Below are 11,439 nucleotides of genomic sequence, written 5' to 3'. Positions count from 1 at the left end.
TGACTGCAGACATCATCCAACACATCATCTATTGGTTCGTGATAAACTTGAAAATACTGTTGTAACCCATTTTCTATTGGTTCCAATGAGATTGCATGATTTTCTACAGGCTGCTCATTTGAAGATATAGTATGCAAATTTCCCTTCAAAAACTGAAATGATTCAAAACAGAATGGAACGGAATCATCTTGCATCATTTGATCATGTGTTCCAGCTACCAAGTTTTCATCTGCAACCTAACATTCAATGGCTTTCAGAGGCTGAAAAACTAGATATGAGAATTCTTGAACAAGGATTTCATTGCCCTTTAGATGGTCAAGATCGAAACTTATCGACGATTGATTTCTGATTGCACGAAATTTGTCTCTGACGAACTGAAACAAAGTAAAACAAAAAGGCAAAGATCCTTCATTTCAAACTTTTCTGCACTTTCCTCCTCACTTCCATAGCTGATATGAATGGCTAATCACTGTATTCGAGTTGTTGAAAGTGAACTTCTTCCTTCCACAAACCAGCTACTGATTTGTCTGCAATATTAGCTTCTATTTGGAGAACATAATCATCATCATACTAATCAAACTGAGGCAAATAATCAGTATAAAACACATCATCAAGCATACATGTCATATCAACAGATCTCTCTTCTCCAAGATGATCTATAAAACAATCATTATCAGATCTATAACAACTGGGATAAGAAAGAAAATGTTTTGGATCAGCTACTTATTCTTCTTCAATTAGTGAGCCATGGTCTTGAACATCATACTCATTCCTTGTGGTGATATTTTGCATCACCTCTTCCACTGCACATACCAAAATTTCGAGCTTTACCTCTAAATATGTCGATTCCTCTGGATCTATGTTCCTCATCTCTTCTTCCTTCAACTTTGCCCTTTTGATAAGCAAATTAGCCTCTACATCTACTGCACTGTTTTTCATCTCTTCAAGTGTTGCAAGGTTCCTTTCTCTCAGTTGAAACTTCATTTCTGGATCAAAGGCTTCTGGATAGTGTAAGAGAGCGGATCCAAGGGGAGGTCTTATACTAACAGGCATCGAACAATAGACTTGGTTAAATCTGGCTTAAAATTGTTGTACTGTCTCCCCTGACAGTCTTTTCAATTGGTTATACTCTTCTAGAATCAAGAAAGTGTTCTGTCTGACCACCCACTTGTTGAGGAAAACTTTGATGAACTGCTGGAAATCTGAGATGCTCGCATCAGGCAGGGTTTTGAACCAACTCTTGACTTTGCCTTGCAAATAAAGAGAAAAAATCCTAATACTGACATCCTCTTCATCAACTTCAAAAAGGTCAAGAAAAGACTCAAAATTCAGTACATGTCTCTTAGCAGTGATGTTGTCACATTCACCATCAAATCTTGTTAGATATAGGTAATGATTTTTAGGGAAAGCATGGGATATAGGAGGTAAAATAAGAGGCTTGTATCTATCCGGAATTCTACAAGGTATAGGAATATGTACATAAGGTGTAGAATCAGTCTTTATCTCTTGAGGTTCATCAATTTGAAGATGATCATCACAAGATTCAGAACAAGGGTCTTGATCAAGATCAAAGGCATGCGAATATTTGGTATTCACAATCTTTAAAGGGAAAGAATCAAATGCAGGTCTAGGATCTTTTCTCAAATACAATATACTTTGTAAAGCCTTCTTGAAATTCTCAGGAAAAGAGAAGAAATAATTTATAACAAAGAACATAATGTCTTAGATGAAATTCCAACTTGAATACCTGATCTTTCCATATTGTCCTTTCATGTTTTTGCTGGTCGGGTTCATCCTCCAGTGGAGTCCTTGGATCTAATCTCGAAACTGATTTGGAGTCACCAGGTGAATGATTTCAGCCTTCCGATGTCTGATCATTATCCACCATCAACAATTATATCTAAACTTGATACATTTTGCTGAGGAACATAACACTACGTTCCCCAGTATGGTTGCCAATAATGTTAGAGCCTAGATTGACCGCAGGTTGAAGAAAGGAAATTCTAGAGTAACCACAAACCACACTTAACCTGGTAGATATCCCTACCAGGCCAGGAGAGGGCTCTCTCCTTATGAATCTCAGTCAAGATGAATGGATCAGGAACAAGATTTTATGCTAGGTATAGTAGCTCAAGGGTTTTGATTGAATTTGTTGGTGTTTGTGGATCAGATGGAGCTAGGTAGTTTTAGGTCCGGGAAATTAGGTCAGAATGCAGGGTGTTATATGGGGCAAGGTAGGTATAGGCTTTGGAACTTTGAAAATCTAGTGAAATGAGGTGTCTAAGACCAGTGAGGAGCTAAGAAGGGCTTGAGTAGGTCAAGAGTCCTTCCTAAATAGAGGAGAACATAGAATACTGAATGATTTCCCAAGGTAGAGCACTGTAAACACTAAATTCTACCTATCTATCTTTATATCATTCAATTAGAAACAAGAAAATGATTTATGGCATACAAAACACATGTAATAAACTAATAACAAAAGAATAAACTATGCAAAAGCATCATACCACAGGTATCCCATAAAAATAGTTGCAAATCCTGTTTATTTCCTTGCCAAACTGTTGATAATGGTGTACAATGTAGCTCAGAGCATCCAAGTGAGTCCAACCTTTGCTAATAACAGAAACAATACATAATATAGACATCAAACCACCTATGCTATCCTTCAGGGGTTGAAACCAAGAGAAAAGTAGTTGTTACAACCATTTCCAAACAGGGACCAGGAATATAGGCAGTGGAACAGCTTGCCTCTATAAGCATGGAAACTGATTCATTGACCCCTAAACCACCTCTAACTAATGAATCTGCCCCCTAAGAGTATTTCACTATTACATTTAGATGCTAAATCATGAATTACATCATCAAAATCATCCATGAGGAGAGTGAAAGTGAATTTTCAGAGAAGGCAGACGAAATTTGGTTTTTCTGGCAAACTGGCCAAAAGGGCAGCGCCATTAGCCAAAAGTGCAGCGCCTCTTTCCACCCACTTTTGAAGGCCTTACCCTTAGCCAAATTGAGCCCAAGATAGCTCATTAGAAAGGTATTTTTGTCTATTTTTTGGAAAATCTTGAATTTTTTTATTTTGAGGTCATTTTCGCCCTCAAAACTTGAATCTCCCAAGGCAGCTTCTCTGTGTCCAAAAAGAGGCAGAGAGGTCATTTTTTGATAGTTTTTGGACCTTTTGGTGGGCCAGTTTTGCTCCAAATCTTCTGAAATTTTCTGGGATTGATGCTATAATCATATTGAATCAAAAAATGTAAACTTTTTCCTCATTTTATGTCCCAGGGAAAAGTGCAGCGCCGGTGGCACTATGCTTTTGGGCAAAATTTCTGTGTTGTGAATTTCAAAATTTTCAAAAATGCAAAAACTTCTCAAACCTTGCCCAAATTTGGCATGGAACACCACCATCAGCTACTTTGATTGGCCAAGGAGGCTTCAGCCAACATCTTCAACCTATCTTGCTCTTTCTTGCCCTCTAAAGCTCTCCTTAACCTAGCTTTTAGCTTCCTGATCCTCATGTTACAAATTTTGTTATGAGTCATGAAATGGTAGGCCATGTGTCAGAGCATTTTCTTATCCCTGTTGGCCTTCTCAATTAGTCCTTCAAGATGTATGTTGACTCTTTCAAGCCAAGTTTCCCTATCTTGTTCAATTTCTTGCTTAATAGGAGTAAATGTGACATGAGCCTCTTTAGCCATTTGCTTGTTTGTTTTGATCATTTGCAGCTCCATGAGGACTTGCTTGTCACTCAATTGTTTGTTTTCCTATTTTAAATATTTGATGATGACCTTGGCTCTCTCTAAATTGTCCGCCAAAGCTTGTATTTGAGCTTCCCTTTCTTGAATGATGATGTCTTTGATGGTTTTTTCATCCTAAGCCTCCAAGTCAATGATGCCAATTCCATGATGAGTAAAGTGTTGTTGTGGCTCCTCATGCTCAATCAAGTCAAAATCTATTTCCTCCTCATCACCAAGATCTTCCTCTTGCACTTTTTCCTTGCCTTTGCTCAACTACTCAACCTGTACCTGTTTTGTTGATGTAGAAGGCAAAGCCCCTTCCACACCTTGTGGAGATAACATTTGCCTGTGGATTGATGATGAAAGCAAGGCCCCTTCCACACCTTGTGGAGCAAACACTTGCCTAGCAGCTGCAAAAAGTCTCCTTGTGCCTCTCATCTATTTTCATTGGGCTAGAAGGTCCTCCTTGTCCAGGTTTGCTAAGTTTTGAAGCTGTATACCCCTAGAGAAGGTATGGTGGGAGTGAGTATGGGTGATTAGGAATAAGGGAAGGGGAACTGATCTTATGTGGTATTTTGGTGGACTAATGAGAAGGAGGGTATAACCTATGAAAATGAGAGAGAGGGACTAGGGTTTTAGGATATTTCTTTGGGGATGAAGGAATAAGGGATATGGAGGGATATGTAGGAGGGGTTAGGGTTTTTAAAATAGGTGAAAGGAGATATGGGAGGTTTAGGGTTTTTAGGAATAAGTGGTGTGAGGTATAGAAAGAATTAGTGTTTTAAGGCATGAATTAGAGGAAATTTAGGGTTTCAATTTAGGCATGGCTAATTAGCTTGAAGTAAATTAATTGAGTGCCAAGAGTGAAGCTTAGGGGTAACACTTACCTGTTTGAGGGATGAGAGGGCAATTTGGAGGTTTCTTGAAAGTTTGAGGGTTTTCTAGTCCTCCTGCACAAAAGCATAGTGCCACCACTCAGAAGTGCAGTGCCAGGCAAAAAGTGCAGTGCTTGTGTTAATTTGCACTGGGAAAATCTGCGAAAAGCGCAGCGCCACATCCCAGGAGCGCAACACCTTTTGCAGACAACTTTTGGAGACCTTCCTGGTGTCCAAATTAGGTATGGGATAGCTCGCTGGAAATATTGTTGAGTCTAATTTCCAGAAAATCTTGAATTTTTCAATTTTGAGTTCATTTTCTCTATCAAAAGTTCAATCTCCCAAGACTGGTCAAAATGTGCAGAATGAGGCTACCAAAATGCATAGTTCTGTTGCAGTCAACTTTTGAAGGTCTTCCACAATTCCAAATTGAGCTCATGATAGCTCATTGGAAATATCTTTGTGTCGAGTTATCATTTGACTCATCAAGCAAGTCATTTGGTCACTCCAGCTAGGAGAAAGATTGATTTTCCCAAGGTCGCTCCAGAAGTGCATCAACTCTCCTGAGGCAACTGTATTTTTGACATTTCTCTAAAACCATGGCACCTATGTACAAAATGAAGGAGGTTTTTCTTCTTGGGTCTATGATGAACAAATAAATCTCTCACTTTTGTCAAATTCATCTTTTCTTTCTTAGAAACACAGTTTGAAGAAAAACCGTCCCTTATGTGTGGTGAATGGCTTGTTCCTTGGAATGACTTCACGAAAAATTATGGAGACCTGATGTTTGATGATATGAAATGGAATCATACCTTTTGATATCCCTTATGCCTCCTCTACTTAGATATCTCTGATCCCATGGCCAACCCTAGCTTACTGGGAGAGGAAATTATGGTTTATTGCTTGTTTCTCTTTTGCTTTTGTAGGTGAATTAGTGCTCATGATGACTTGATTTTTACAGTGGCAGGTGCTTGGAAACATCACAAGATGTTTAGGAGCAGCCGGGAACCAATATTACATATGAAAACATAAAATTACATCATTAATGGAGATAAAAACAAAATACCTTGTTTTCACCTCAAAACAAGTTTTGAGGTGAGAACTACATTAAGCTTTCAAAATGATCAATTATGGCTTTGCTAATCATTATTTGCCTCCTCATGTCCTTGTTGATCATTATTGGCATGTAATTATTGGATTTTGACAATGGTGGGACCCTAAAACCTAATGAGACCAAACCCTAAGACCTAATGAAAGGAATTGCAAAGGGAACATGGGCCATGACTGAAATATATGGAAGAGGATCAACAAGTACAGATCATGAGGGAAAAATTGAAGTAAACCCTACCATTAGTGAATCCATGACCTAATGGAATGCAAACTCATCAGTATGGGACTCCTACTATGAAATGCAAAAGAGCAGATTTTGATCACTGATGGCAGTGTGAAACACTGACATTAATAGGTTTCATGTCTAGTTTGAAGCTAGCATGGATTTGGCTTCACTCTCTCTGTGAGGTGAAGTCGGGCGAGTCTCACAACAAAGAAGATTTTATATCAGTTCTTGATTGTATCTCTTTGTTAGGGTGGATTCACACTATTCATAGAGCTTCATGGGTTGAAACTCCTCGGGGTTGCTTCAATTGTTCCACTCTTTTGGTTGCTCACAAGTCCTAGTTCATAGTGTTGTGGTTCAGTCTTGGTGGTACCTTCCCTCATAGAAAATTTGGCTTGGAAAAGAGGAGCTCAAGTGGGAAAGAGAGAGTCATGGGACCAACCAAGCTCCTCTACCTTCCCTGCTATGTTTTGGTTTCACTTTAGCAATGTCCTTTCTCCATGACTTATAGTTCCTGGGGTTGTTGATGAGCTCGTTAAGGCCAGGTGGGGAGAAGAAATTTCAAGAATTTTTCCATGGACAAGACATATCCTCTCCCTACACCCTCGATCTCCTCATTCTGTGACTAATTCGTTAGCGAGCATGCAGAAATGAGGGTTGAAATATTTGACCTTCAGGTTTTGTTGCAGCAACAAAATGAGGTGACCAACGAAAATTTGGATATCATAGAAGCTAAGAGAAATTAGATTCCTTGTTTGGAGGATGAGATAGGGGAACTTCATGATAGAAGACCTCCAATTGCAGGTGGCTAAGTTGAGCACCCCTGCACAAGAAAAGAGGCTAGGATTTGACTTAAGTCACCTAGCAAATCCTAATGCCTAATCTTCAAGTGTACTGATCAGTTTTTACTGTAACTTCCTTTTGTCGCAATTTTATTGGATCTATACTAGTAGAATTATAAGAGTACTATGTTTTTTGTAGTTAGTCATCACAATTGGGCATGGCTAGGTAGTCTACAACTGCTGAAATTGAAACTCATTAATGTAAATGAATTGTAAATCCCTCAAGCATTTTGTCACATCTAGGCACGGATTTAATAGAAAAGTGCTCATTTTTGTTAAAAAAAAGGGCAAACATACTTTAAGTTATGTCCAAAACTTGCTCATATGTTGACTAGGCCCAAAACTATCCATAAATAGTTTTTTAATATTAAGATTACAAAAAATCTTGTTCCAACTACCTCCATGTATATTTTGTTAAAAAATGTAGCAAGAAAGGATCAATTTGACTTTAACCTTAGTCAAATTGAGTAAATCGAATTTCCACATCAGTGGGACAACTTGCAAGAAGTTAACTAGTGTGACATAGCTCTTATCACTCAGTTAGCTCAGTAAATTCAAGTTAGGGGCTTGGACTTCAATTATGCATGTGTTGATTGCTAAATTTTACCAATCTAGTTCAATTATTTTCAGTTGTATTAAGTTAACTCACCTCTAACTATTGATAGAGTTAGTTGAAGGTCATTGTGCAGTGGGAAAATGGTCTAACTTAGATATCTGTTAGTTAATTGATTAATTGACCGAAAATAGCTAATGCATGCATGAAATTTGAATTCCTTAGCTGAAGTGGAGATGACAAGGTAGTGTAACATGAGTTTTATACTAGTTTGAGTGTACTATTGTTGCATGCAATCAGGAGATCAATCCTTGGGAATTGTGCAAGAAAATAGGAGGAAATTCCTATCTTTTAGGAGCTAATTTCCTCGGGAATTGCACAAGGAAATGGGAGGCTAGATGAACAGATAATTGACTAAGTGTTAGCCAGGGTTTCCCATTCAGCAGAGAGAAAAATTATTCTTTTGTAGGTTGTGCCAGAGTTGGAGCAAGCAATTGTAATAGTTTCTCTATTCAACTTATTAATGCAAACATTCAACCTTTATCCTATATAATATAGTATTGTTAACTAAAGAGTTAGTTATGTTGTATGAGGAATACAAGGAATATAAGGAGGTGAGTGACCAGGGGTGCCTAGATATGATGCACTTCATCAAATGAGGATAGGGCAGATCACGTGAATGTCAATAATGTTCATAGCAATATTGTTGAAGATGACCATGTAACAACATATGACATTGTCACACCATCAACCACAAAGCCACCACCAACCACAGTTCAAGGTGCAAGTTCAACTAAGAAGATCAACACTATAAGAGGATGGAAAAAACAAGACATGTTAGTTGCAATTGATGATATAGAGTTTAATGGATATTCAATTCGGGCATCTACAAAAAAACATGGTATTGCTCCCTCGTCAATACATTATTGGATAAATGGGCTCACTCATACAAAATGTAGAGAGCCTCTTACAGTTATGATTGAAGTGGAACAGGTCGAGGTGGTTCAATGGTGTAAGAAGATGGCCCAATTGGGACATGGGCTAGAGTTTTTTTTCCAAGGAAAAAAGCGAACTTTTCATTAAACATAAAAAGTTACAAGTATATGCCAAAGGCATTCCGTTTGCTGTATGAAGAACTCATAAAGCTGCTACAAAAAGAAACAGTCCTTTCTGTATCTCAAAATCTGGCTTAAGGTCAGCTGAAGAACGTAAAAATACAGTTACGTTTTCAGCCCATTAAGAACTAAGAACAGTCCAAAAGAAAGTGATCCGTCTGGTTATGTCCATTTACTATTTCCTGGGCCTCCTCTTAAGAGGAAAACAACCCAAAACGAAAATAGAAACGACATTCAACAAAAAACTGTGGCGATGTTTGTCAACAAGTAGTTCAAACAAAAAACAGTAAGTTCCAATTGTTTTTGCAAAAACATAAAAAGACTATATAACTGAAAAGATAGGAAATATTAAGAGTATGGAGGTTGATCCGACACACGGATCTGTCCCTGATCTTCTTCCACTACTTTCCAACTGCCCATAACTTGTTGTATACCTTCTTTAGAAAGGTTGTCCGCTGCAACATTTCGCTCCCTGTAGATGTGGCAGATTGAAAACACATTAAAAGAAATCTTCAAGGACAAAATTTCTTCTAGCAAAGGTCTGAGCATATAACTGTGACATCTACTTTGACCATTGACCCAATTAATAACAGATAAAGAATCTCCAAAGATCTGAACTGTGAGGATGTTCCTGTGAATAAGCCAACATAGGAGGAGTTTTAAGGCTGAAAGTTCTGCATAATTGTTTGTCCCTGTGCCTAGCCCTACAGATGCTTTTAAAGACTGGGTTTCGCTTAAATGGATAATCATTCCTGCTCCTGCTGTGTTGTTCTGAGAAGCCCCGTCGAAATATGCCCATGGAATCCCTTCTCTGATCTGTTCCTCCCTTATCTGCCTGGTATTAATTCCTTCCTCTGAATCAGGGATATTTTCAAGGATAGCAGTACTTTGAATTGCAATTGATTCAGCTGTGGTTTCCTTTTCCATGAAAATACTCCTATTTCTTGCAATCCAGATTCCCCAGCATATGATAGGTGGAAGATTCCTCATTTTCCCATCGGGATAATTGCGCCACCATTTATCCCATACCTCCTGAACATTTTCCCCCTCCCATTCAATCCTTTTTCCAATGAGTTTCCCGACCTCTGCCCAGACTGTTTTGACAAAAGGGCATGCGAGGAATATATGGCTTATATTTTCAGAATCCGACTTGCATAGAGAACATCTCCCCGGCCCTTGTTTGTACCTAGCTTGAAGAAAGTCCCAAGTAGGAATTTTTCTTTTTAGAATGCACCAAAAGAAAAGTCTAGCTTTTGCTGGGCATTTTAGTTTCCATATCAGTTTGTCCCACCATTCTGGGTCTCCCCATCCTTTTCTGTTCATTAGATATTTATATCCGAATTTTGGGGAGTACGATCCATTTTCCGCGTGAGCCCAGACCAACTGATCCTGTCTGTCCCTTATCCTTACATTAGACCGAGTTAATTCCTCAGTGTATACCTTCCATTCGTTCCACCAGGCTGGGCGAAGGCCTAGCTCTTCACCAGATTTCCAGGCTTGCCCCCATATCGATGAGAAACCAATTTTCTCAATTTGACTTAGGTGCCTGATACCTTTTGATTCTAGATGTCTAATTAGACCTGGAGAGAGGGCATATTTTTCATTGCATCCAACCCATGGATCTTTCCCGACCCTCAGGTTTTCCCCATTTCCAATCTGCCATGCCAGCCCTTGTTCAATCACCTTGAAAGCCTCCACAGTGGCTTTCCACACCACCGAACCATTTCTCTCCTTCTTAACTGGCTTCCTTATCCATTCTTCTAATGGAGTGGGGTCTATATATTTCCTTTTTACCACTTTTGTCCAAAGATTCTCCATTTTGATTATTCTCCATCCTAATTTTGCTGCCAGAGATATACTGAAATCTGTGAGGTTTTTTATCCCCCATCCACCCCATTCTTTTGGTCTTGCTACTTTATCCCAGGCTACCCATGGAAGAACAGATTCCTCCTTTGAGCCTGCCCAGAGGAATCTACTGCAAATTCTATTTATTTTCCTTAGAATCCCCTTTGGAACCCATGTTAATGCAGCCCAATAGACTGGCATGGCTAGGAGCACTGATTTGATTAAAGTCAGTCTTCCTGCTCGGGAGAGCCATTTGTAACTCCATTGTGATATTCTGGCTTCAATTTTGGCCACCAGCCAGTTCCAGTCTTGATTCCTATATGCGTTAGGCTTCAGCCAAAAGCCTAAGTATTTGAAAGGATTCTCCATGCTGAGCACCTCAAAGGGAAGAAGAGCGGAGATCTGGTTTTTCTCATTCCTGTTTAAACCTTCAGTGATAAGCTGGGACTTTCTGTAATTTATTTGCATTCCAGTCGCTTTCATGAACAGATCCAGAATATTTTTTAATTCCTTAATTTCATTCAGGCTTCCATTAGTGAACAGTAAGATATCGTCCACAAACAAGAGGTGTGTGATAAACATGTTGACTGCTACTTCCAATCCTTTTACTGCTCCCTCTCTTTTGGCTGATCGGATCAGGTGACTCAGGCCTTCTGCCACCAGTAGGAAGAGCAGGGGTGATAAGGGGCAGCCTTGTCTTAACCCCCTGAAGCTTTTAAAGAAAGGCGAGGCTGCACCATTTATTAGAATTGCAAAGCTTACATTTGAGATGCATCCCATTATCCATCTGATGAATTCATATTTAAATCCTAAATGGGTGAGAAGCATCCTTATATAAACCCAGTTTATTCTATCATAGGCTTTTGATAAGTCAATTTTTATCACTGCTCCCTTTCTTTTCAACTGCTTGACACTGTGAATAGTTTCCTGTGCCACTCCTATAGCTTCGTGTATCTGACGACCATCCAAAAAACCAAACTGCTCATTTGTGATGCATCTTGAAAGAATTGGTTTTATCCTTACTGCTATCAATTTGGCAATGATTTTGTAAATACAGTTGCATAGTGATATAGGCCTGTAGTCTTCAAAGGTGTCCGGATTCTCCTTCTTCGGAATAAGTGCTATAAAGGTTGCGT

Source organism: Pinus tabuliformis, chromosome 3_2, assembly GCF_031772625.1.
Source record: "Pinus tabuliformis cultivar Carrire ecotype Pingquan chromosome 3_2, CPIR1, whole genome shotgun sequence".
NCBI classification, from domain to species: Eukaryota; Viridiplantae; Streptophyta; class Pinopsida; order Pinales; family Pinaceae; genus Pinus; species Pinus tabuliformis.
The sequence above is the reverse complement of the archived record's forward strand: the minus strand, read 5'-3'. Positions refer to the sequence as shown.